This window comes from Protopterus annectens, chromosome 4.part0, assembly GCF_019279795.1.
Source record: "Protopterus annectens isolate FY-2018-M chromosome 4.part0, PAN1.0, whole genome shotgun sequence".
In the NCBI taxonomy this organism is placed as follows: Eukaryota; Metazoa; Chordata; order Ceratodontiformes; family Protopteridae; genus Protopterus; species Protopterus annectens.
In genome coordinates, this window is record NC_056733.1 from 122,884,801 (window position 1) to 122,912,487 (window position 27,687).

A 27,687-nucleotide genomic window follows, 5' to 3' on the forward strand; every position below is an offset into this window, starting at 1 on the left:
CAGCTGCTGCTGTTGCTGGCATACGTCCACGTCAATGCCTCAACCGTCCTGCGGTGCCCTGGCTCATGGACATGTAGTTGTGGAACAGATCTAATGTGTCCCCCCAATGTCTGTCAATGACCTCGGTGAAATTACAGATGGCAGCCGCAATGTCACGCATAGGGTCATTCATAGCAGTGCGATGTGCTCTCAGCTCCCTCAGACCCTGTCTGGTGTACCGTTCCATACGTGACTGTGCCTGCATTACAGCCCGGAACATAGCTGAGGTTGAAAGACCTCTGTGGGCACGTCTGACAGGGGCAGTACGACCACGGATGCTCCCACGAGAACCCCTGGACATCTGCCTGTGTGGTACCATGTCAGGACTCTGGCCATGGCTGCTGTGAGGGGATGCATGTGCCACTGATACCACATTACCCTGGTCAATGCCCACTGTATGCTGTCCATCACCTAGGGACATTGGTGACAATGGATGTATTGGCAGGATGACTGTGTGCATTGATGGGGTTGACAGCTGTGTACTGTCGATTGGCTGGCCAACAACGGACCCTGGCACACCTCCATGTGCCATTACACAGGTATCATCATTATCACTATCCCCAGAAGCGGATTCAGGTTCCCTGCTGCACACCACCAGAGCAACACCAGAACCTGTGAGAGGAAGACAGGAAACACAGTTTATAATGTGTACACAATGTTACCACAGATGCACATGGGCACATGCACACATGGGCACATGCACACATGCACACATGCACACATGCGCACATGGGCACATGCACACATGCACACATGGGCACATGCACACATGCGCACATGCACACATGCACACATGGGCACATGCACACATGCACACATGGGCACATGAACACATGCACACTCCTCAGTACATGAGATACAAACACACAGACACACAAACACACCTGCAATCAAACACATAGCAATACGATTTGAGGGTATTATTACTATTATTATCATTAGTATTAAAGGATTATTGCACACTCAGCAGCATGGATTGGCTGCCTTGCTGTTACACCAGAGGGACCTGCACAAATAAGACATTTATTGTCACTGGGCACAACTGTGCCATTGATACTGTGAGTATGATACAATTCAGTAGTACAACAGTTGGCTTTCACAAGTCTACTGCTGATATTGAGAATATCCCTCTTGCACAATAATTACCAGGATAACAGCTAGAAACACAGTACACACCTCACACATGCATAAACTACCAGTGTAGAGAACAGTCAACTATAGATATGGCATGTTACTTGCACGCTCCAAGTCCTCATGCTGGGTGGTTCCAGCCTCCATCATTACAGATGTGTGCGGATGTTGTTGTTGTTGGGCTGGAGCCACAACACTTAGGAGGAGCCCCTCCAGTCTGGTGAGGGGAGGGTGTATAGCCGCCCCACCACCTGTGGCAAGCTGTTGCCTGTGGATATCAGACGCACGCTGATGGACATTTCTAATTAAATCACTGCAGTGATGGCGTACCTGCTCATATGTCTGGTTATGCATGCCTATGTCATTTACCCGACGGACAAGGTCTTGCCACAGTGCAGCCCTCTCTTGCTGGTTCTGGCTGGTGCGGGAAAAGAGTGTGGCAAAATCCCACACCAGGCTCTGGTGTATCTCCTCTACCTCTGCAGCAGAGTACGTGGGGTTGCGCTGGTGCACCATCGCCCTGGAAGGAAAAGAAAAATATGTGAGCAAGTGATATGGCACACATAATACTCTACTGTAGTGATATCACTGAACTGCCATATATAGCATCTGTCTGTCTATTGGGGGATACACATGTAAATGACCACATATCAGTACTCAGCCAACAACTGTGTGACAGTGCCTGGCACACTCCATACAACAAACAAGTATACTCCAACAGTCGGCACACTGTTTGAGGTCCAATGCACAGCCTCACACTGGGGGTTTGTATCAAGGTAATGTATGGGGAACATTGTCAACCCATGCAATGCATGCCATGCACAGTACACATTTCACTGGTAATGCACCATAGTCTTTGTTGCCATAACCATACCTACACCGCAGTCACACACAGGGAACCACAGCACAACATATGGCAATGTAGTATGTTTGTATCCCAATACTTGACACATCTTTCTCTGGCCTCACACCAAGGACACACACTACCATGACAGACACAAAGTCATGCTGAGCAATCACACCATTACAGACCTTGCACACAGTAAGTGGCACACTCATTCCACCTCACATAGTTGGTATTGCAATGAGTACATGTGTGTGTGCATTGTGTCATAGGCAGGTAGTATGCTATTGGCCCTGGGCCTACAGCAGCATACTGTTATGCTACCCTGCCCCTTGGGACACATGTAATGTGATTGTACTTGCTCCTGTCAAACAGTTACACAGGGTGACTTATATGGCATATTACCTATCTGCATAACATTCGACAGGGGTATGTCTGACATCTACTAATGGGGATCCTTGCTTCTTAATGCTGGGTGGTTTACTCCAGGGTATGGCTTATTTGTGGGTAGGAACCTGTACCTCCACCATGTGCTCTTTACTGCGGTGCCAATGATGACAGACATAGGTCATTTAGGCTGGGGATATTGTGAGGTGTTACCATGGTTGTTGGAAACTGTTATGGGTGTGACTTAACTATGTATATCCAGCAGTGGCAACCTCTGTGTAGGTAGTATGAGAGGCACTCTATCTGTGGTTTTGTTAGTCACTCTGCATAGGTAATGTGTTTGAGGGCATTATCACTGTTTGTTGGGTATGACTGTGTCCTTCTCCCTTTCTGTAGTTGTCATGTAAGGTACATACCGTGTAGGACATTGTGAGGTGTAGAGGGGTACAGTGACCTACATTTCCCTAGCTGACACACCATTTCTGCTGACACGTACCATGTACAGGTATTACAAGACTAGTGTGCCACTGTGAATATCACAGGGGAGGCTATTGTACACTTGTTTCCCATGTTCCCTCCTGACACATCCAGTAGTAGGCAGGCAACCACATATGTGGTGGTTAGTGGTGCAAGTGTTTTGGAATGGGGTATGGTACTCCAGTATCCCCACTGGTGTTCAGTCCATGCCTTTGTCACCAGGCACCTGTTGCAATACATCTGCACACGCGCCTCTCTCAGTATATATGTATATATATGTATATATATATATATATATATATATATATATATATATATATATAGAGAGAGAGAGAGAGGGGGAGAGAGAGAGATATATTCATATAGATACATATCTGTAGACATTCATATCTGTCTGTATATGTGTATGTATCTATATATGTCTATATATGTATGTGTCTATTACATATATATATATTAAAATATTCTATCTATCTATATATGTCTATCTTTTTCTGCATCCCTCTCTATCTATGTATACATATGTGCATATTATATATAGATACATATATAAATATACATACATATACATATATATATATATATATATATATATATATATATATACCTTTTTATTTACACATACGAATACACACACTAACATACTGCTAAACATCCATTACTGTACAACCTACATTGTACGTTGCACTACAACCTACAATGATATGTGCACATAGCAACCTTCACATACATATGTATGTCCAGCCTTCAGTAACAGTTGCAGTATGTCCCCTGCCCTATGCACATCTTCACATATATATATATATATATATATATATATATATCTAGATACAGACTGCTAACACATATGGAGGGTTCACAGTATGTAGACTATTACATTATTAGTTTACATTACCTTTGTTTGTCACTGCTGTTTGTGATGGCTTGCTGCTTGGTGGCCTGCCACTGGTTAGCTTGCTATTTTGTATTGTTTTATTTTCGGTGGCTGTCTCTGTGTCTCTTTTTCTGTTTTTCTCTCTCTCTCTCTCTCTGTCTCTCCCTCCGGATGTTGCAATGAAAGTATTGCATGTGTGGACTGGGGGTGCAGGCTGCTTTTGAAGGTATATGCACATGTGCATGTGATGGCCTCTGCACCAATTGTTAGCCAGCATTTACTAATTGCATGTAGCCTGCTGTGTGGTAATTGCAGTTCTCACTGTGATTTCAGGACAGTGCTATAAAATGTTAGGTTAGGTAGGTGTAGCCCTTTCAGATTTTCAAGGTGGGGACCATGCTGGTATGCTGTGAACACTGTTCTGTGAGTGTAAAGGTTGGTATGTCTCTCATATTTCAGGCTGTGTTGTAGGCACTGAAATGCATGTTGTACTGACACCTGACTATTGTTTCCTCCAGTTTATTCTTCTCAGTGTGTATGTTAACTGACACCTAATAATACTAATACTGTTTAAATGGGAGTATGTGCTTTCCTGTGGGACTTGTGGAGTAACTGGTACACAGCAGTGGCTCTTGCAATTTGTTGCTATGGCTTCACTATTTGGCCTTTACATTCACTCCTTGAATGCCTGCTATGTATCTTTACTGGAATGTGTTGCTATGGCTTTCCTATTTTCCATTTACATTCAATCCTTGTAATGCTTGCTATATTTCTTTCAGCAGCAATTCCTTATATGTTTGTTGTGGTTTGGTGGTACTGCATGCAGTCTGGTCTGGCCAAGGTAAGGAGCATGACACCTACAAGGGTATTTTATTTTGCTGGTGAGCAGTAGTGGGGCCTTGTACTTTGTACTAACAGTTATGGATAGCAGGCACATGCAGCACTTGTAAACTGCTATACTGTCCTTATTTTATTAGTTGGATATCTCCTTTGATATTTGTGTGTTGTACACCTACATGTGGATGTGCTTGTGGAAGCTATTCTACAGCTATTCACAGAGTGTGTGACAGCAGACAGAATGATATGCCTGTGAGTTTGTGACACTTGCAGGCCTCAGATACTTTCAGGTGTATCTTTTATCAGCCTCAGGGAATGGTGCATATCAGTGGTATATTTCAGATATTCTGCAGTTGTGACTGTGGGGTATTTTGAGCATATGTATTACTACACAATTTCTGACATGCAAGTAGTGCATACTTTCAGTAATTGACAGTTACCATTACGTGGGATTCCACACCTTTCTGCCTACTGTTAGTACATTTCACAGGGAGTCAGTGCGGCACAGTTAACATTTGTTTTCATATCAGGGACATCCCTGTAAATCAGTCACAGTTGCGAGGTCTGGCCTCTTACCTATTCAAATATGGCAGTGTTTACCCTGCTCTGATAGTGTGTGTGGTTTGCAAGGTGCTACTGTCACATTATTACCTACTAGCTACCGACTAGCATGGCTGTTTCTCTTCTCACACTAATGTTATACAAATCCATAAGAATTGCCAGTAAAGATACAAGAAAAGTTTTGTGTAATAGCCTTCCTATATTCCCTTTACATTCAGTCCTACTATTTCATGATATATTGCTTTCAGCACAAAGTTCTTGTATATCAGTCATGGCTTAGTGGTAAGTCATGCAAACTAGTGCTTCCAAGGTCCTGGGTTCAAGACAGACAGAGGAATTTTATTTTGCTGCTGAGCAGACTACAGGCTTTGTCATTCAGAGTGACTAAGGCACTTTTAAGCAGTTGTAAGCAGGTTAGCGCTGGTTTGCGTGGAGCATACGCACTGTAGCGCACACATGCTTAGCTTCATGCACACATGCTTAGCTAAGCGCACACAAGCACACACCTGCTTACAACTGCTTAAAAGTGCTTACTCTCGCACACACCCGTGCTAATTTCTTTGAAAGAAAAGAAAATGGGGAGATAGGACAGTGGTGAAAAAGGGGGCACAAAGAGGGTAGGACAGTAGGAAAACAAGTTCGGGATTTGCAGGAAGGATGTAGGAAAGGCCCATAGCTGCCCATTTCTTTATCAGCAACAGCTGTGCATATGTCTGTAATTTAGTGTGAAATTTGAAACCTTCCACCCCTGAGAGAGGGGTGAGGACAACAAAATATATTGTACAGCCAATTGTAATTACCAGTTCACATGTCCAGCAGACATGTCTGCAAAATGGGCAGCTATGTATGGGGCGTAATTTTTTTGCGGGAACAGAGTGCCCTTTTTTTGTTTTTTTTTTCAGGTGAGAGTGGAATGTGAGGTTCAGGAAGTATGTATATTTGGGGAGGTAGGTAGGGGAGGTTAACAGACAAGACAAAGAAGATGCATACAGGGGTGGAGTATGACACATGTGGGGGGGGACACAATTGACGGGGACGGATGTTTGGATATCGCAAGCCCATGAGCCCACAGATGGCAACAGTGAAACTGAGATCCCCACCCATGGGCAGTTGCCACTGTGCCTTCACAGCCCAGGATGGGGCTGTGCTGGGGGCTGTGTAGGATGGGCAGCAGGCACACCCGTGAGTTGTGCCACCTGAGCCTCAAGCTGGCATAGGGATTCAAGCACAGAATGCCTGATCTCACTACGCACCACAGACCGGACACTTTGGAGGGTGAGTGGACGGTCTCCTCCGGCCATGCTTGCAGAGGGGGGATGAGCCCCATCCCCTGCAGCGCTTCCACCTGAAGGTGGCACAGGGCCACCGGAGGAGGTTCCGGCCTGGGCACTAGTGCCAGGTGCACTCGCCAGCTGAGGTGGGAGAGGTGGGTCCGCTGGAACCCGCCTTCCCTGTTGTCCTATGTTTAGCAATATTTTATGACATTTTGGGTTAGTAACAAACAATACCATTCAAAATTAGTTGTAACAGCATGCATCAGTATTCCCATTAACCAGACACCCATGAATTCCAAACATTGAACAGCAAGCATAACACATGCATATTTTGAACAACAGTACACAATCCAACAGCATGCAGGGTTGATTGATGGCAACAGGCCATCAGGTTTGGATATGTGAACAGGGCACATGCATCAACGTACGTGCAAATATGTTTGAACCAACAGGACAAATGTCCATAGGAATTAATTGTGAATACACATATCCAGTTTGTTGTGGAATGGCATTATTTGTGAATATAGGGTAGGGTGAAGAAATATTTCATTAACAACTTCAAATACCTATACATATGCTGTATATCTCCAGTAGCTGCATATATATATATATATATATATATATATATATATATATATATATACCCTACAGGTCTTAGTACAGTTTCCTATATGTAACCTTAGGAATGTTGGTGATGGGACTGTTACTGCTACATTAATATACATTGCATTTTTATTCATACACGTTCATATCTGGCTGTGTTCAGGTACAGCATCCTGCTACATTTCATTTATATGGCTCTAGACAACTGTGGATGTTCATTATTTCATACAACCATACTATCTCCATATTGCAAGGGTACAGCAACATATCCAAATTGTGGGACAGACACATTCCAGTTTCAGTACTTTATTTCAAACATTTCACTGTTTGGTTGTGGCTGTCTCATTCATTTCATTATGTACTGACTGCAGTATACTTTATTCAGAAGTTATAACAGCTTTCTTGGTCGATTCATACCTCTTTCTCACACTCTCACTTGTTTTATTTTTACAATTCAGGATGGTACTTTATTCTAGGCATTATTAACATATCATACTTGGTTACAACAATCCTTTCCAACAGACTCACTTGTTTCATATGGCAGATTTTCAAAGGGGATGTATTTGACACATGTCTATTGTCTTTAGCTTGTTTACCACTAATTTTCAGGCTGCAGCAGGTTATCTGATATTACAATACAGGTGGGAAATCACTATTTCAGACTTGTTTAATTTTTATTTCTGGATTACAGGCTGCATCACTTATCTAATCATACAGTACTAGCAGAATCTTTCTTCTAGTGTTATTTGAACTTTATTAATATGTAACTACACTGAACTCTTTTACAAGCTGTCTCACTTATATTGTATAACAATTACCGAAATATAATTACTAACCTGCCTGGTGCCGCAACCGCTCCAGCCTATCACCATAGGCTAGCCGATTCGCAGAATGCACACCTGCAGCTGTAATATAAATGAAGTAATATTGGAACATACATCTCCATAATATCAGCTAGGATAATTCCTTACATACATAATTACATGGATACTTACTCAGTAGTGGGGCGTTGGGCATTTGCCGGGCCACCTGGATCCAACAGTTCAGTTGGTCCTGCTTTCGTCTCTTCAGGTCCACATGGTGGTGATGGACCTGTTCACCAGTCCTTGGTATGCCTGTGGCACTGGTAAGATCATGTGCCAACCAGTTCCACGCCTCTGCCTTGTACGTGCCCCACAGAACCTGGCCCTGCATGAGTTGAGCCTCATGATTGTGGACTAGGAGCCAAACCATGTATTTGGACTCCTCAACACCCCACCTCTGTGCTCGGAAGCGACTACCCTCTCCTACACCTGCCATCCTGACTGCAAATAGGTTCCACAATCAGTTATGCTGTGTATTCCTGCCTATGGGGCTTATATATGCCGTTTTTTCCCACACTTATCTGTGATTGGCCATTTTGGAATTGTATCAGCTTAAGAAAACCTGCTTTGTCATGCTTCTATTTCCATTCATTCCTATATATATGCTAATACTGCATTTTTCAGTACAGCTGTCATGGCTTAGTGGTTCAGTACTTTGACTATGATGCACAGTATCCTGGGTTCGAGCCTGGGCATTGCTTTTTTTTTTTTATTTTACTACTGTCTAGGCAGGCTAGGAGGTGTGTCTGTTTAAAGACGGCTTTGATACAGGTTGCTCAACGTTGCCCGTCAGTAAGCCAGTTGGCACGCTGCGCAGCTCCGCACAAATGGGTTACGCTGGTTAACGCGTTATTTGTCTATGAGCACGCATATTTCGCTGAGAGAAATGTTGCGCAACTACGGGCACACAGTTTCCGCGTGTTAAAGCGCTGCTCAACTCTGGGCCCTCATATTACACCTGTTAAACCACTGGTCACCTACGGGCAAACATACTCAGCTTGTTAGAGCGCTGTACAGCTATGGGCACTTATAAAATATTTTTTTTTATTGTGTCAGATTTCTTCATAAAAACATGGCCCATTTCATTACATTTTACTTAAATTATAGTTTTATATATATATATATATATATATATATATATATATATACATATATATATATATATATATATATATATATATATATATATATATATATATATATATATATATATATATATATATATACAGATATATGTCAGGGGATTGTTTCGTGCTTATTTCACTAAAAATAAAAAATGATGTTGTTGGGGCTCGAACCGTGACTACCTCCTCTTTGGCCAACGTCTCTACTGCTACGCTATTGCTACTTGACTTATTTTACATATTTAGATCTTATATGCTTTTTCAATGACTGTTAACTGTGGCTGAGCGAAGGGCACACCCGCGCAAACGAGCGCAATTACAGGCAAACATTTTTGAAATTATAAAAAAAAAATTAAACTGTTCATTTTTACGTTTTACATTTCAGTTGGGTTTATAGTCTGTGAGGGCATGTGTGCTGTTGTGTTTCTTGACATTTCCACGGACTCACTCGTGGGAGTTTCCTTTCGGGACTGTGATTCTTCTGGGGGCGTGTACCTTTGCAGGACTCGCCATGCGGACATGCCCCCTACATTGCTACACGGACCGTGTTAGCCTAGGGTGTGATTCAGCATGCCCTCATGAATATGCATGGCATGCTGACATCACCCCGTTTAACTGCAGCCTCCGTGTAAGACTTGCTAACTCTTACACAGAGGCTTTGTGAATCCTTAATGTTAAAAGCAAAGTATTTGCATTGACTGAGGGTGTGGAAAGTCCTGTAAAATGTTATCTTTTCCTTACTAAAATGCCCCACTCTGGCCAGCTGAAAAGTTTTAACTCTATAAATAGATTGCAGTGACTGAGTTCTATTTTCTGATCAAGTCATAATTATACTTACAACTCCACACTTATTTTGCTGGTGTTACCTATGCCTACCTACAAAAGAAGATGTTTGTCTTTGTTTACAATAACCACAATTCAGAATTTGGTTAATTTTGCTCAGGATGTATTTTGTTGGAATTTTTTTTATATATTTTATTATTTATTTATTTATTAATGTAAAGACATAGGAGGAGATATCTGCTACAGAAGAGCACTTCATTCAGGGTTCCTATCACGACATCGAAAAGTGAAAATAATAAACGGCCTAAAGGCCGAAAATGCCAGATTTTGATATGCTTTTTGTGAGATGACAGTATAGTAACAATCAGAATATTTGCCCTTTCCTCACTGCTATGGGATGTCGGAGTTGGTATATATATTTGGGGGGGGGTGCAGCCCCCCACAATAGCAAGTTTGAGGTACGGCATTTTCGGCCTTTAGGTCGTTCGATATTACGTTTGTTCGATGTTCTGATATAGACCCCTTCATTTACATATACTTTTGTCATTTGTATTTCAGTTTAAACATCAGAAACCCCTTACTCAGTTTTGTTCTTGCAAATTATGAAATAATGTGTTCACAAATTATTTGTAGGTGGTTTATCCAATTCAGCTGTCTGCACTCATGCCTTGTAAAGTGTTATATACCCACTTTTACCTTTTCATTTGGCGCAGCTCATGATCACAGAATAGTTTTTTTTCTGATTCCTTGTTTTCATCTGATTTGAGGATACTGAATGTAATGGTACGATTGCTGTCAGAGGCAAGCGTTAGAGGACGCAACTTATGTTCATTATAATTAATGGGGTTGTCAATTCCTAGTTTGTTTCTGAGCATATGGCTGAAAGGGTCTAAGTTTTTGAGTTTCTATAATCATGAATAAAAGAATTATTTTTAAGGCAGTGATACTTAAGTTAAAAAAAAAGACGGGAAGTACTTAATGTGGTCATTTTCAATTGTTTTCTTTTTTTAATCAAATGACATGTGTATGTCCCTCTAGATTATCTATATTCTTTGTGTAGTACGTGATAATAACTACGTAAGACCTGATAAGGATGGTGGATCCAGGAATCTGCAAAGGGGGGGGGGCGCAGTCTGGTTAGTTGACTACTGGCGTGAGATTCATAAAGTGGGACGGGGGGGTTGACTTCTCACTCCATGAAACAGCAGAATTGTCTACTGGGTCATCCTGGTTGATTATTATGCCCAGAACATCATCTGCAAGCCCTCCTGATTCCGTTATCTGCACCACTCCAACAGATTCTCTTACTTCATTCTCCACTGGGACAGCTACACTCTTCTCATTTGTATCATCCACAACACAGGAATCTTTGTCTGCATTCTAATACTCCATATCAAACAAATGTTTCTCCAGCTTCTTATTTTCCACCTCCAAACTCTTTAACTTTTCTTTCCTTCTCTATGCTGCTGCTCCCTTTAGGCATCTTCCTTACACACACACACACACACACACACACACACACACACACACACACACACACACACACACTCACACACACACACACACACACACACTCCTATACACATGTAATAACCTCATCTGCATGGAATGTGTAAAAAGGGTACTGTGTCTAAATCTCTGTACTGATCTTTTATACATGTATTTTCCATTGATAGCTAGCTATAAGAAATGCTTACAGCTTCAGATAGATAGATACAAGAAATGCTTACATCTTCAAAGCAATCAAACTGTTTTACTGCAAAATTGTCTTTTGACATAATATATGAATATCTTAACAGACATGGCTCAACACAAATCCCTGCACAGCACCGTTGACATTCTTTTATGTCGATCATGCTGATCCTTTGAAGACCAATACATCCCTACTATGTGCATATTGACTGATATTGGTGGATTGTAATGACAGAAGTTTGAGTGGTCTTTTATGGTTGAAAATTTCTAAAATTGGCAGTGTTGTCATTACTGGTTCATACATGTTGTTTCATTGCTTACCGGAAGAATATTCAAAGCTACAAATTTAAAACACATTCTAACAACTGTTGCTGTATTCTACAAGGAATATAATTTGATACAATCAGAAAGGTAACTCAAATGACACATACATGTATGCATGGCCCTAAAAATGTGTGCAATGAACCTATGGTTTGAAAACTGCCCAAATGTAAACTTAATCCTCCACTGGTCAGATGCATTTTCTTTGAATGTGGAATTTTACTGTTCATGCTAAGTCTGTTTTCTCTGTGAGACTTTGTTTTGTTTAGCAAGTGGCTATTGATTGCTGTGCTATAAAATTTTAATTTAACACCAATTTCAATATCTGTAATCACTGCAGAAGTAAATAAGAAAACAGTATGTATATTGAAAGGTCTGAACAGTGTTTTGTGATAACTGGGGAGAAATAACCACGTACTGGAACAGTGGAATGGCTGGGGAAGGGGCTGCTGCAGGGGGCTGCTTTGGGAGGGCCCGTATCTTTTATTTTGCCTAGGACCCCATTTGACCATGATCTGGCTCTAGTTGTTACTGTCTACTTGAGCAGGAGGTGAGAATGGAAAACCTGGATTCTGAGAGATTTGGTATTTCCACCACATACACTTCCCTTTCACAAAATCCTAGAATTAAAATTTGAGAGGTCTATGGATGTTGGTGCTATGATAATAGAGATTTCAGGTACCATTGTACCTTTATCATGTGGAGTCTTGCAAGAGGAATCATAAGTAGCATTGAAGCCATGAGACCCAGTATCTCGAGGAATTCCCTTACAGAGATGGACATCTGAGTGGAAATCATAGCAATAGCTCCAAATACAGATATATGTTTTCCTGTGGAAGAAAAGCTTTGTGAACTGTGATGTAAAGCAGACACCACAGAAAAACAATCTTGTGAGATGGAGTCAGAAAAGACTTGTGAATGTTCTTTTGGAATCTCAGCTTGTGTTGGAGATCCCTTACTAAAATGAGTGATTCTTGACAGTTTGAAAAAGACTCTGCATAGATATGCAAGTCATCTAAATAAGGAAAATGTGAATACTCTGCAGTCTGAGGTAGGCTATTACAGGGGCTAGACACTTTGTGAACTCCTTTGGAGCAGTAGGTAACCCAAAGGGTAAAGCAGAGAACTGATAATATGATCCAGGCACATAAAACCTTAAGACACACCTGAAATTTGGATCTACTGTTTAAATGCTTTTTATAATTCATATAATGTGATCTCTTTTCCAAATTATTAATTTGTTCAGAAAATGTTTTGCTTCCAATTTCTTATGTCTTTTTTTTTCACTAAACGTTTCCTCCACATAATTTACAATTTCCATAATTAGTTGCTGACTTTTCTTTTTATTACCTTCTTTATCTTTTATCTCTCACATTATGGTACTATCCACATTCACTATCTTACTAAATAAAGTGAAACTTCCTCTTTTCTTTCTGGTTTGTTTATACAAATAGTTCTGTATTTTTTTCATAAATTTTCTTATCAATTTCTTTTTCCTTTTCCTAATAGTCTCTATTATTATTTTTTAACTTATTCATTATATCTTCATATATTTTAGCATATTCATGCTTTTCTTTTCTTTATTTATCCAAAATCTATAACCATCTTTATATTTTCTTTTAAAAGCAATTCACCATTCCAAACAATAAACATAAAATGCTTTCATATTAATGTGATACTTACATAATTGCTTAATACCTTTCGTTACATTTTCATTACTTTCCTTTGAATTCATTCTTTTTATACCTTTTCCTATCTCTATATACTCTTTATTGTTATACATTTTCCAAACATATTGGCAAATGATCTGAAAAATCTGTTGCAATAGTTTTTCTTCCATTATACCTATTCCTTCTGATACCAAAAATTCTATTTCAGATTTTAAAGTACCTCTTCTTTAAGTCCGTGTTTTTTACACCATATAACTACATTTCCATTTTACTATTTTCATCAACTTTTTTGTATCTTTTCCTCTTTTCTTTTCCCTTAAGTTACAGTTAATATCTCCTGTAATTATTATGGATGGCACAGTGGTGCAGCAGTAGCATTGTTGCCTCACAGCAAGAGATTCTCTGGTTCGATTCTCAGCTGTAAAGCCTTCTGTATGGAGTCTACATGTCCTCCCTGCTTTCATGTGGGTTTCCTCTGGGTGCTCTGGTTTCCTTACACGGACAAAGACATACATCTGGAGCATTTCTCCCTGAAAATTGGCTTCATTCTAAGTCGGACTTTCACGGTAAAGAAATGTTAAATAAATAAATAAAATATTAAGTGCATGTTTATAAACATATAATCCAATATTTTCTTAAATAGATTCTCCCTTTCTTTACTAGTCAAATATACATATATAGTAATAATTCTATATAGTTTTCCTTGCCATCTTATATCTATAACTTTTTTTCCCCATTTTAACTAATATAACTTCCAGAATTTTCACTACTCTTCTACATAGAACTGCTATTCCTAAACAGTGTGCATTCCCTGTTTTATTTATTTATTTTACATTTGTTAACCGAGACATTCTGACAAGTCCCGGTCCATTTTCAGTGGAGGCCTGGGGAGAAAAGCTCCAGCATCAAGTTATACAAATACAGTACATCCAGCATAATACACAAAACAGATTACATCATGTATATTGGGCATAGTAATATAACAAGAAATTAATAAAACACTCCAGGTAAAAGAAGATATAGAACATAGGTAAAAAGAGAATGTCAGTTATACTTTGGTAAGAGAAGAAAATATATCAAGTAAAATTCTGTTAAAAGTACACTTTCAGATGACCAAGCCTACAGGGGATCAGAGAGGAGTTTGGGGAGTTAATAGTAGTATGGGTAGGGTTATGTGATACAAGGGCATAACCAGGTACTAAGAAGGTGTGATTTGAGGGAGTTTTTGAATATGGATGTGGAGGGGGCAGTGGACACGGATAGGGGAAGAGAGTTCCAATTTCTGGCAATGGTAGTCTTTCTTCATGTGTCAGAATTAAGTCATCATCACAATTGTTACACCATTGTAAAGCTGCTATCCTTTTAGTACTATTTTTCATACTATTAACATTCATAGAAGTATTTTAAATTATTCCTTTCCCTGTTTCTTAGTTTAGGAGATACCATCCTATACTAATTTCTTATAAGAAAAGCTTTATTCATTTACTTTCTTCTTTTCCTTTATATTAATGGCTTTAATTTTTCTTTTTCTGTCCTTAACTCTTCTACGAAAGGAATTATTTTTCCATGTTGCCATTTTCCAACTTGTTTCTCTGATTCTATCTCTAATTCATCTCCTTCATTATTTTTTCAGTATCTCACTTCTTTTCTAAAGTTTCCTCTATTTATACCTCATCTTCAATCCTTTCTTGTTCTTTCTTTTTATTCTGGTTTATAATACTTAGTTTATTCTCTTTTTCTTTACAATCCATCCATAAATGTTACTTTTTTACATTATAAGATTCAAGTTTACACTGATTTGCTGCATAGCAGCTGAGAATCAAACTGGGGAACCTCTTCTTTTGAGGCAACATCATCATCACCGGTAAAATCTGCTGCTTCATCACAAACTCATCTCCTTTGGAGCACCATCCCACCACTGACTCATTCTTATTAAACCCAAATGGTTTCTTTTAAATTTAAACACAGCTGAATTCTTACGTGGAGCTTGGCTCTCTGAACTATTACTCTGCAAAACATGCTCCCTTCCAGCATTCAGACTACACCTCCCTAAACATTCCTTCTCTGCTATGACTCCTGCACTTTTGCAATCCCACCCCATACATGAAAAAGAACTTTCCTCTTATCCTAGCTTCAGACTTCAACTAAAAATATCTCCTCAAGGCAGAACCATAACTAGGGTGGGGTGAAGGTGGTGACTGCCCCCAAAGCAAGCTGTCAGGAGGGCTGACTGTCAGGTGATGGTGGTGAAGGAGAATAGTACTGTCGGTGATTCATGAGGCTGAGAGGATGTCTCCACGTCATGAATGAATGCCGATACTGTGTTTCCAGTCACCGCCGAAGTGGTTAGTGTGAGGTGATTGTGTGCAGAGTGCTGCTTGTTGCAATTTTAGTAAGAAGATTGCTACAGTTGCAAGAGCAGTGAGGTTTTATTTATTTATTTTTTTGACTGGGTGAAATCACCAATTTCAGGATCTTTATAGGTTACCTGATGAGGTAGCTACAGTTCTGCCTCAAGAAAGTCCATTGCTTCTCCATCCAAAAGGAGAATATTACATGAACTTCTAACTGCCATTTCTTCTCTTTCGTCTACTTCCTCATTAGTTCCTTCATTTTACACACCTTTGGAATATTAATGTAAATACTGCACTTGTTATATATCTTCAAAGTGTTATAGCTGTAGTATAAATCTGTTCATGTTGCTGTGTGTTATTTATAAAAAGTATCTTGCATTATTATATCTTATTATTAGGTATTTATTTACTGTGATGAGTTCATCAGGTTGTGAGTGAAATTGGCTAGTTGGAGTCATTAGTACACTATACACTACTGTGTTAAGCAAACATGAATGAATATAACATTTTTACTTTTGTAGTTATGGTATGGTGTGCTGTTGCATTTTACTTTTGCTTTGGAGTAAGAATGCTTTAATAAGCTGAACATAGCCATATGAAATTCTATCCACCATTTCATGCCATACAAAAAATCTGGACAAAGAAAAAAATAACGGGGGGAGATCAAAGACCCAAAAAGAGGGACAAATTTTAAATATTGCTCATATAAACTTAGAATGTTGCTAGAATAAATGGTTTTGCATTGGCATACATTTTCTAATGGATATGAAGTCTGAAACTGAAATACTTGTCATTATTTTGTGACTTCAAACCACGTCAAGCTTCAATGATTTGCCAAAAAACTACACATTTTACGAGGAACAGAGCTATATCAGCCATAAATGTGGACATTCTGTAAAAATCTGGACAGTTGAGAGGAAGGTTTCAGACTAATGTTGGGGATTGTTAACGCAATTCAAGAGGAAGTTAAGGGGCACCTCCTTCTGGAGCCTTTATAAAGCTTTCATGTGTTTTTTTCTCCAGTTTTGCTCTGCTTTTCATCATTTACTTACTTGCAGTTTGTTCCTGCTTCACTGGACCACAAGCCACTTAAAGCCGTGTACAGCCGATGTTGCAGAGTGCACCCGTCCCCTGCAGGATCTGAGTAGTCATCTCTTTAATGATCGTCAAGTTCACATTTGTGTAAAAAATAAACATACTCACACACACACGCAACTGCTGTTCTATTAACTTCTCAAATAGGATTATAATGATATTTAGAAAACTACCCCAATTTAGGCCCTTTAACCCCTACTCCCAGTTGAGACAGAAAGGGTTAACTTTCAAACCAAAGCCACCATTGGGATGTCAAATCAAGTCAGCACCAGCCATGCCTGCGCAAGCTAAAACTGTGCTCCTAATCTAAACAATTGCTTTCTTTTTATTGATTTGCCATGTAATAGTAAAGCAGAAAATTAACGCACCAGAATAAACAGCTCTTGAACGTGTGTAAAGCTGGGGAGTCTTATTAAAGTATTGTGGAACAGACTGAGATTCTTATCCTCCATATTGTTCTAAAACAAATGCGCGCAAATGTTGTATTATCATAACAGGAATAAATATCGTAGATGAGTAATAAGGCAAGAGTAATAATCTGCTCCCATTAAACTTTTGAGTTTTTTTTTTGTACATTTGTAGTTCCACTTTTCTTCGGGAGGGTGGAGTTGGGTGTCTGTAAATGTAGTTAATTCTCCTAACAGGAATATGCCACTTTGAATTTTTATTGCTACTTTTTGCCACTGATAAATCTTAACATTTAGAAAGGCAGGGGAAATCGAAATGGAGACGTAATTTTACCAGGGTATTACTCCCAAGTCCCCAGCGCAACCTACTTAAGAATTGTATCTCGCAAGTATACTTCAATGGCAGGAACCTTACGTTCCTGGAAGTTCCGCTTTGAAAGCATCTGCCACACATTCAATTATACTTTAGCTGTCATCCATGATAAATAGAACTCCATCTCTATGACCCATCACTCAATTACACCAAGATGCCTTTGGAGAAGCAGTTCATGATCGTTGTATAGATCACCTGACTGCCACATCCGATCGCATCTCTGATGCTTTTTAAAAAAATGTTGTTAAGTTGAAATGGAAGAATGTACATTTTCCGATTTCAACAAAATAACAGTGCAATGCATTTTTTAATCATCAGGGAGTCTTAATAGCAATCCGCCAGTGGAAGCAATCCATATATTTGAGTTTTTAACTCTGAAGACGTAATTTAAGAGAACCTTCGTTCTGGGTTTTCTCCCGCTGTCAAAAGAGCGGGAACAGTTTATCACGAGCTTCGTTTCAAGGTCTGATGCTCTTCACTAGATTGCAGTGGCATTGACAGGAACGACGGTGTTTAGAGAACGAAAAAAGGCTACTTAGAAGCTGATATGATGTTTTACAGAAAAACTGCATAGCGTCAGCCATCTTTGTCTCGCTTTCTGAAGGTAGGTGGCCAGTGAAGTAAATAATAATAAAACAAAACGCACACACGCTGTTCGGTTATTTTGACTGATGGAACTAGGAGAATAAAGTTCAGGCTCGCAGTTCAACGTTGCGTCATCGTTTTGTGTTGTAATCTACATAGCTTGTCTGGACGCTTAGTATTAAGTAAAGAAGTGATAGTTCTCAGTGTGTTATTTCAAAACCAGAGAAATGCCAATAGTAATGAGGGGCGAGTGCTCAAAATCCTAAATGTTTTATTTACTGACTAAAAGGGTGTGATTGTGCGCACACGTCTATGGAAGAACAATCGTGACAGAGCTACCCACCTAGTGCAGTGAACATAGCACGCATTTTCTGAAGGGTATGAAGTCTGAAACGCAAATGCATGTATATTTAGTGACTTTAATCTTTAGATCATCCCTATGACTTGTCAAAAACACAATTTTATGAGGAACAGACCAAAAACATGAGGCAACATATAGGCATTCTGCGAAAATTTGTACAGCTGAGAGGTATTTATTTACAGTTCTCCTGTTAAGAATCGCCAGGCCAGACCCTTTTTAGATGACAGCATATTGTCCTGTCTTCTGTGTATAGTAAAAAATATATATTGTTGTGTAACAGGTGACAAGCAGTGAAAGTATATTTGCTTGTGAAAATGTCAGTTTGGGGTTGATCCAGACTGCTTAAGCTCTTCTGATTATTTTATCTTCACAGAGTGGATCGGGGATGCCACATTTGATCTTTACCTGTTTAAATCTTTTCAGAGATATTTTATTGCTAACCCAGATGCATTTGTGCTTTGCACTAATTTTGGGGGCAGAGTGGTCAGAGGCTCAGATAATTGGGTTATTAGCATACATCAGTCGGGTCATATGTAAACTTACATTGCTAGTATGTTAAAAAGAGTGAACAGCAGTGCTTCAATTTGTGTCTTTCGGCTTTTCCCGGTTAGGAGTCGCCACAGCGGAACTCCCGTCCGCCAATGATTGTCAGTAGATTTTTACGTACTGGCTTGCCGGGCCTAACGCACAACCTTCAACGAAGAAACGCCCATTCACGCATGTCGCCACACAGAAGACGCTCTAACTGAGAATCGAACGGGCAACGTCTAACTGTAAGGCGACAACGCTACCGCAGCACCACCACCGCAGTAACAGCAGTGCTTCAGTACTACACTCTATTGCAAATAACTTAGAAGCGCGACTATCAATTGGTATTTGAAAAAAAAAATACATGTACATATAACTTTCAAACCAGTCAAATCTTTGTGGGGTTAGGCCTTGTGATAGTTCTTTCAATAATTTGGCAAGATTTATTTTTTCAAAAGTATTTGCTAGGTCCACAAATACCATCCATGTGCGCTGTGTTCACCATTTGCTTTGAAAATGAGGTGATAGTAGGAGTGTAGTAGTGCTTTTTCCCCTTCTAAAATTATACTTACTCAATCCATTTCACATGCAAACTGTGTGACACATGATAAGTAGAGAATGTGGAGATTGTGTAGCTTAGGACACATTGTGATGCTCAGCAGCAAGTGCCGCCAGTGGTGTGACGCAGCTTGGGACATGGGTTACAAGATCACACTGTAATTGCCACCACTAAAAGTGCAGTATATGCCAGCTCCACCCCAATGTAACAGTTTATTACAAGCATTCAGGACACCTCTTACAGCTTTCTAAATTACTCATCAAAGCATGGGTTTGCACTAAAGAACTGTGTATTTTGCTCACCTGAAACTTTAACTTTTCCCTGTATGTGTGTGTGTGTGTGGGGGGGGGGGGGGGGGGGGGGGGCGACGACGACTTTATCTTCTGTTCACATCTTCACAGTATTCTGAACCCTACAGTGGCATGTTTTGTTTGGTCTAACTTTGTGTCAATACATTTTTAATTCTTCAATGTATAATTGCTGGAACAAGTCTGCCAAAACCTTGCACAATGCATAAAGCCATTGGTACTTGTTATTTAAACAGCAAAAGTAATTTTCTTGCACAAAGCAGGGTGTCAGCTGGCCTAGCCTAGGCAATTATAGACCCATAAGACTAAAAAATCTCATCTGTAAGGCTATGGAAATGATCATTATGGAATTAATAAATAAATATATAGTAATTACAATTAATGCACAAAGTCTAAACAACAAAGTACAGCAATTTCAAGCTTGGTTAAGCCATAACCAACCAGATGTCTTCGCCATCTCTGAAACCTGGCTCAAGCCCTTTATCTCCGAATCTGAGATTCTGCCCCCAGGTTTTCTTTGTCTCAGAAATGACCGACTAAATAAAAAAGGTGGAGGCACTGCCCTAGTCTCCTCCAACCTTCTTACCTTAATTCTCCTCCAAATTCCAATTCCTCAGTTCCAGAACACTGAACTAACTGCTGGAATTCTAAAACTAAATAAACATAAAAATGTCTGCGTCATTGTCCTGTATATCTCACCTGGTAACAATATCTCTACACTCGAAAATATTCTCCTATGGGCCTCTACTGAAATTAACTATGAAACTTATATCCTTGGTGATGTGAATATTGACTGGAGTAAAATCAATTGCCCCTCTCCCTCCCTATCCATTAACCTCTATAACTTCACTCAAATAATCCTCTCCATCACTCGACCCAACAAAATAAACCCTCCCGGATCCACTATAGATTGGATTCTAGTCTCAGCTCCAAATAAAATAACCAATTCTGGCACAATTCCTGATACCTTTAGCGACCACCTCCCAGCCTTCATGCATTGCTGAACTAGTTCCTCCCCACACCAGCATCAGTACATTCAAACTTGTAACCTCAGTAGCTTCAATCCAACTACTTTCTCAAATACTTTCAAACAAATGAACTGGCAAATTCTAAACATCCTTCTTCTTGACAAGGCTTTAGAATACTTCATCTCTGTCTTCCTTGATACTTTAAACTCACTAGCCCCACTAAGAAACAAAAGGATAAAAACTAAAACTGCTCCTTGGCTATCCAAAGAGACAAAACAGATTATGTACCACGTAGACAAACTATGGAAGTTTTACCAAAAAATAAATTGGACAATACCTTGCTCCAATATAAACAGCTCCGCAACCGTGCAAAACGTTTAGTTATGTACTCACCATAACTTCAGATGTTTGGGATCCATCTCGCCTACATTCTGACTGATGGGTTCGGAGCCGATCCCTCGGCTCCGACTCGGCACGCTTATGCTATAGAGCGAGGCCTCTTATTGGCTGAGCTTTCTTTATCCCAGGATGCACCACCACTAATCCCCCAGATCTTGTTTGTCCGCATTCATGCACACATGCACAGCTTGTTTATATAACATTGTTAGATGTTTCAAGATGAAACAACAGGATTCGGACCTTCTGATATCCTCTGATCTCCAAGGAAGGGGGAAGGAGGGTGGGTTATTAGGAATGTAGGCGAGATGGATCCCAAACATCTGAAGTTATGGTGAGTACATAACTAAAAGATGTTATGTGATCCGATCTCGCCTACATTCTGACTGATGGGACAGCGTCCCTAGCACCTAAATCCCGGGTGGCTCATTGGAAAACACTCCTGAGCACTGTGGAACCAAATGAAGCTCGTCCTCTAGATGCCACATCTAATTTGTAGTGAGAAATGAAAGTATGCGGGGAAGACCATGTAGCCGCAGCACAAATGTCACCAATAGCAAGCTTAGAATGAAAAGCTACCGAAGTAGCCATAGCCCTTGTAGAATGAGCCTTGACAGTGGTGGAAAGCTCGTTGTTAGAAAAAATATAAGCTTGAGTAATACAATCCCTGATCCATTTGGCAATAGTGACCTTTGTGACTGCGTTGCCCAATTTGTTTTCTGCAAAGGACACAAACAACTGATCTGTATTCCTTGACTGTTTGGTCCTATCCAAATAAAAACGTAACTGCCTATGGACATCTAGTGTGTGGAAAATAAATTACGCTTCATTGGAGTATTTTGGGAAAAACACTGGGAGCTCTAATGACTGTTGTAAGCATAAAGTAGAGCAGACTTTAGGAACAAAAGATGGATTCGGTCTGAGGGAAACTCTGTCTGGATGAAAAACCAAGTACGGAGGTTTTACTGACAAAGCTTGAAGTTCTGAAACCCTTCTGGCTGAAGTAATTGCCACTAGGAAAGCTGTCTTTCATGATAGAAACTTTAAATCACAGGTAGCTGCCGGTTCAAAGGGGGAAGAAGTCAAGGCACGTAATACTATATCGAGATCCCATGGAGGTGCAGGATGAGAAACTGGAGGTCTTAATAGAGCAGCACCTTTCAAGAAGGTCTTACACAACCTGTTGCTCATTAAAGGTGGGTCTATGGATTCATGAAAGTTAGAAATTGCTGCCAATTGTACTTTGATGGTAGAAACAGAAGAGCCTTGGTTGAAAAGAGAGGTTAGGAACTTGAGTACTTCTGCTACGGGAGTTGAAATGGGGTCCAGGCCCGGAGTTGAGCCCATATAGCAAATCTTTTCCATTTGCTAGAATAAAGTTTCTTCGTAGTAGACTTGTGGGCTGAAGACAATATGCACTACCTCTGGGTCTAGTGCATGTCTCCTGACTATGGTTGGAAGAGGAGGAGCCAGGCCGTCAATCTTAATGTGTGTAGGGACTGGTGTAGTAGTCCCGACTGATGAGTCAGTAGGTCTGGGATCTGGTCCAGGAACCATGGACCTTCCAGAGCATGTTTCCGAAGATAGGGAAACCAGACTTGACGAGGCCAGTAAGGAGCAATTAAGATCATCTTGCTCCCTAAGAGAGAAGCCTTCTGAATTACCTTGGGTAGGAGAGGAACTGGAGGGAAGGCATAAAGCAGGCCGGTGGGCCAAGGATGGACTAACGCGTCCATAGGGCTCTTCCCCGGAGCCGGGGATAGGGAGAAAAAATCCTTGCACTTCACATTCAGAGGAGTCGCGAAGAGGTCGCAACAAGGAACTCCCCATTCGCTGAAAATCTGTCTTGTAATAGTTATGTTCAGAGACCACTCGTGAGGAGAGAGAATGGTCCTGCTCAACCTGTCGGCTACGACATTGGATTTGCCCGGTATGTGAGTTGCCACTAGGAAGCGATTGGTTGAGATTGCCCATTCCCAGACCCTCATCGCTTCTCTGCAAAGAGGATAGGATCTGGTCCCTCCCTGCTTGTTCAGGTACCAGTGTTGCGGGGGCCTCTGCCGCCTCTGGGACGGCATCTTCCTGATGAATTTCCCCCTCCTCTGCCTCTGGAGGGGGAACCTTCCTGCTGAGAGGGGTAAGACTTCTGCGATCTCCGGAACCACATCTTCCCTCCTCTTTTAGCCTTGGAATAAGGCCGAAAGGGAGTGGAAAATCGTGCCCCTACGGCAGTCAGAGTCTTACCCTCCTGTTCACAGCGGGTAAGTGTGTCTTTCACCTTGGGCCCAAACAGGGAGGACCCATCAAATGGGGCGTCGGCGAATGAAGACTTGAAGGCCTCCGCAAAATGACACAGGTGAAGCCAGGCTTGTCTCCGTAGCGCAATGCCTGTACCCGCCGCTCTACTCGCCCCCTCGGCCGCATACGAGATGAGCCTCATGGACGAGTTCGAGATGGATGACATCGTAGCCAGCTGAGATCCAACCGTCTGGGCCAGCTCCTCAGGCAGGTTACCTAAGAGGGTATCGGATAGCTCCTTAATCAGATCCCTCTGGAATCTCGTAAAGTGCGTTAGGTAGTTCAGAGACCTCAGAGTAAAGGCCGCTGAACTAAGGGTGCGCTTGCCGTACCGATCCATGCTCCTAGACTCCTTATTAGGAGGATGGATGGACGTAGAAGCCTCTGCTACATCCTGCTGTGTAGCAGATGCCACCACCATAGCATCCACAGCCACACCTTTCGTGAGGAACTCTCTATCTGGGGGTGCTGAAAGAAATTTGTTTGGACAAGCGGGCACCGGTTCCACAGAGTCCGGGTGTTCCCACGCCCTTCGACAGATCAAATCCAAGAGCTCGTCGAAGGGCGGAGACACCCAGGAGGCGGAGGGCTGAGCCCCGAAGGCCTTCAGGAACACCGACTCATCAGCAGAGGGAGGTTTGGACTGCCAGCCGCCTCGTTGTTTTAGGGCTTCAAGGATGTCTGCAAAGGAGACATCATCCGAGGACGACTTGGGGACCCCTCTGCATCATCGAGATCGGTGTCAGATGTCAAAGACTCGTCAGGGGAGTCAACGTGCTTCCTCTTGCACGTTTTCTTCCTGGGAGGTTCATCCGAAGAGGCTTCAGAAGGACCTCCAGGAGGGGGAGAAACCCCAACGGGGGTAACCTGAGGCCCAGGGGCTCCGCTGTCTGCTGACAGGGGAACTGCCAACGACCCAGTCTCCAAGAGTAGGGAAGGAGCCGGGGAAACTGTGGAGGCGGCCAAAGAAGATTTGGCTAGAGCACTCCTCATAGCCCTGAAGGCGGGACCACCAGAATCCTGGGAAGTTCCCCCCTCCGTGGCCACGACAGTGGACGGTACTCCCGCCGCCGACGCACCAAGAGGAAGACTTGGGACCGAAGGCATCAATCCCGAAGCCTCCCCCCCAGGGCCGAAGGAAGAAGTCCGTGCACTGAACTCCGACCCAGGAGCCTGAGTCGGAGCAAGGGTCGGGTCTGACCCTAACACCTCCACTGGTTCCACCAACACCTGCTCCAACGGTGCCGAAGCTGTTGGAGGAGGAAGAACTGTAAGGGAGTGGACCATCGGCTCCGAAGCCAAATGGGCTGGAGCCGAAACCATCTTTTGGAACACCGGAGACTGGAAGAGTCGAAGGAGTACCCTGTCGATGTCCGAATCAGACATCCTGGAAGATCTTGAGGATACTGATCGGGCCCGAACCGATTTCTCCATCGGCTCCGAAGGGCCTGGGGACCGGCTCCGAAAGGCTTCCACTATTATCGGCTCCGAGGAAACCTTCACCGAAATTTCTCTCGGCGCCGATAAAGACTTCGGCTCCGAGGGGGAAGTGTCTGAGCCGATGACCCTTATCGGCTCCAATATCAGTGGAGCCGATGAAGATGACCCGCCTCTCGATGCTCCAGACCTCGGCCCAAACCAGAGGGGTCGAAGTAGGAGGCATCGAGGCAGACCGTTCCGACCTCGGCTCCGAAGTCCGTGGAGCCGATGGAGAAGTCTGCTTACCTTTTTTAGCCGTCGGCTCCGACTGACTGGTCGGAGCCGACGCTTTCCTCTTCTTAGAAGGAGACGGAGAGGAAGATAAAGCCTCCTCAAAAGAAGGCTTGATTAATCCTCTAAGGATTAATTTGTTTTTCCTCTCCTGGAGGACTCGAGAGGAAAAAGCATGGCACACACTGCAGGATTCTTGGAGATGTTTGGCGCCAAGACAATAGACGCACGAGGAGTGGTCGTCCGTAATGGACATTTTAAAACCACACCTCGTGCACTTCTTAAAACCGGATGGTTTATGTTCCTCAGACATAGTTATGAAAACAGAAACAACAGTAAACTTTAACAGCTTTAGGACACAGGCACAATAAGTATGTCAAAAAATATAAACAAGAAAACTTTCTTTTCTTTTTTTTTTTTTTTTTTACACAGTAAAGAAGAGGAAGAAAGCATAACTCAAACGGGTACTTGACCCACACACAACCACTAAAGTAGTTAGAACAGGGGAAGGCCTCTCTGACTGAAAGGAACTTTCTCTGACAGGAATTTTAAAGTAAAAATCAATAAAATACCAAGAGACACACTCATACACAAAAAACAGCTGTTAAAACAGCTTTTGGGTTGAAAAAGAGAAATTTTCTGACAGGAAAAGATACTATAAATATAGTACTTAGCCCAGCCAATGTTGAGACCACGTCCAGGCTCTGTAAGCGGCAAACGAGATCTGGGGGATTAGTGGTGGTGCATCCTGGGATAAAGAAAGCTCAGCCAATAAGAGGCCTCGCTCTATAGCATAAGCGTGCCGAGTCGGAGCCGAGGGATCGTCTCCGAACCCATCAGTCAGAATGTAGGCGAGATCGGATCACATAACATCGACTAATCACCAAAGGCAAAACAATCCTACTATATCAAACTTCAGTCCAATAACAATAAACCCCCCCAAAATTATGGAACTTAGTAAACTCACTCCTTAATCCAGGCTCCAAGAATAATCCCTGTCCTGACCCAAGTAAATCTGATCTCGAACTAGGCTCTAAATTTAACTAATTTTTCATAGACACTATTACTACCCTTACCAAGATATTTCCCACTAATAACCCAACTGCTCTACACTCTCCCCCTTCTTACTCACCTCATCTGTTTGAACTCAAACCCATCTCCACTAACTTTATAAAAAAAACTTTTGCCCAAACTTAAACATTGCTCTAACGCTCCCAACAATATTCTCTCTTCTTTCCTTAAATGTGCTGCTGATGGCATTGCACTCCCAATCAGCATCATTATCAACCGATCCACAAAAGAATCATACGTCCCCAAACTCTGGTGCTCAGCTTATATTCTTCCTCTTCATAAAGGAGGCAAAAATATCAGCATCTCAAACTTTCGCCCCATTGCTTTGCTCTCACCAATCTCCAAAATCCTAGAAAAATGCATCCACCTCCAACTTATGCCTTTCCTGACCCAAAACAATCTTCTCACTCCTACCCAGCATGGCTTCCGTCCAGGCAATAGCACAATAACTGCTCTACTGTCTTTCCTAGAAACTGTCAATCAAGCCCAAGATTCAGGCCGCTTAGTTTCTACTGTTTTACTTGATCTGTCTAAAGCCTTTGATACTGTTTCCCACGAGCACCTTCTCTGTCATCTCTCAAACCTTAATCTCTCACATAATGCTTTATCCTGGTTCTCCAGCTATCTATCAGACAGATCACAGGCAGTCAAATGGAAGAACTCCATTTCTTCCTTTCTACCTACCCCAACTGGTGTACCACAGGGATCCATCCTTGGGCCAATGCTTTTTAACATCTTCATCAATAACTTTCACACTGCTATTCCTGATGCTAAAATCATTCAATATGCAGACAATTCAACCTTAGTCTGCTCTGCCTCAAACCTCTCTGAATTGCTGACTAAAATCCAAACTGCCTTCTCAACAATTGAAAACTGGATGCGCCAAAACCACCTCTCTTTCAATGCAAATAAATCAAAGATTCTAACTATTCCCTCCCACAAAGACCCTCTCCTACGATAAAAACAACTTCAAAGTCTATAGTCAGACCAACTACCAAACTACTTGGCATTACTGTAGATGAACATCTCAAGTTTGATATTCATATTCAACAAAATATTAAGAAAACCCACCAAAAGCTAGGTATGCTGTATAGGAATAATCATTTTCTCTCCAACTCTACCAGGCAAACTCTGGCCTCGACTTATCTTCTTCCTTCCTTATTATACAGAGCCCCTCTCCTAACCAACCTGCCC

General features: G+C 41.6%; 1 protein-coding gene across 1 annotated transcript in view; it reads left to right on the forward strand.

Annotated features, from left to right (window-relative positions):
• The first annotated feature begins 17,935 nt into the window (after positions 1 to 17,935).
• LOC122800226 (dynein axonemal heavy chain 17-like) overlaps positions 17,936 to 27,687 on the forward strand; it is a 17,083,451-nt gene continuing 17,073,699 nt past the window's right edge. Inside the window, exon 1 of the mRNA XM_044069720.1 lies at positions 17,936 to 18,313. The gene's annotated coding sequence lies outside the window, so the exon portion shown is untranslated. The remainder of the gene's footprint in view (positions 18,314 to 27,687) is intronic.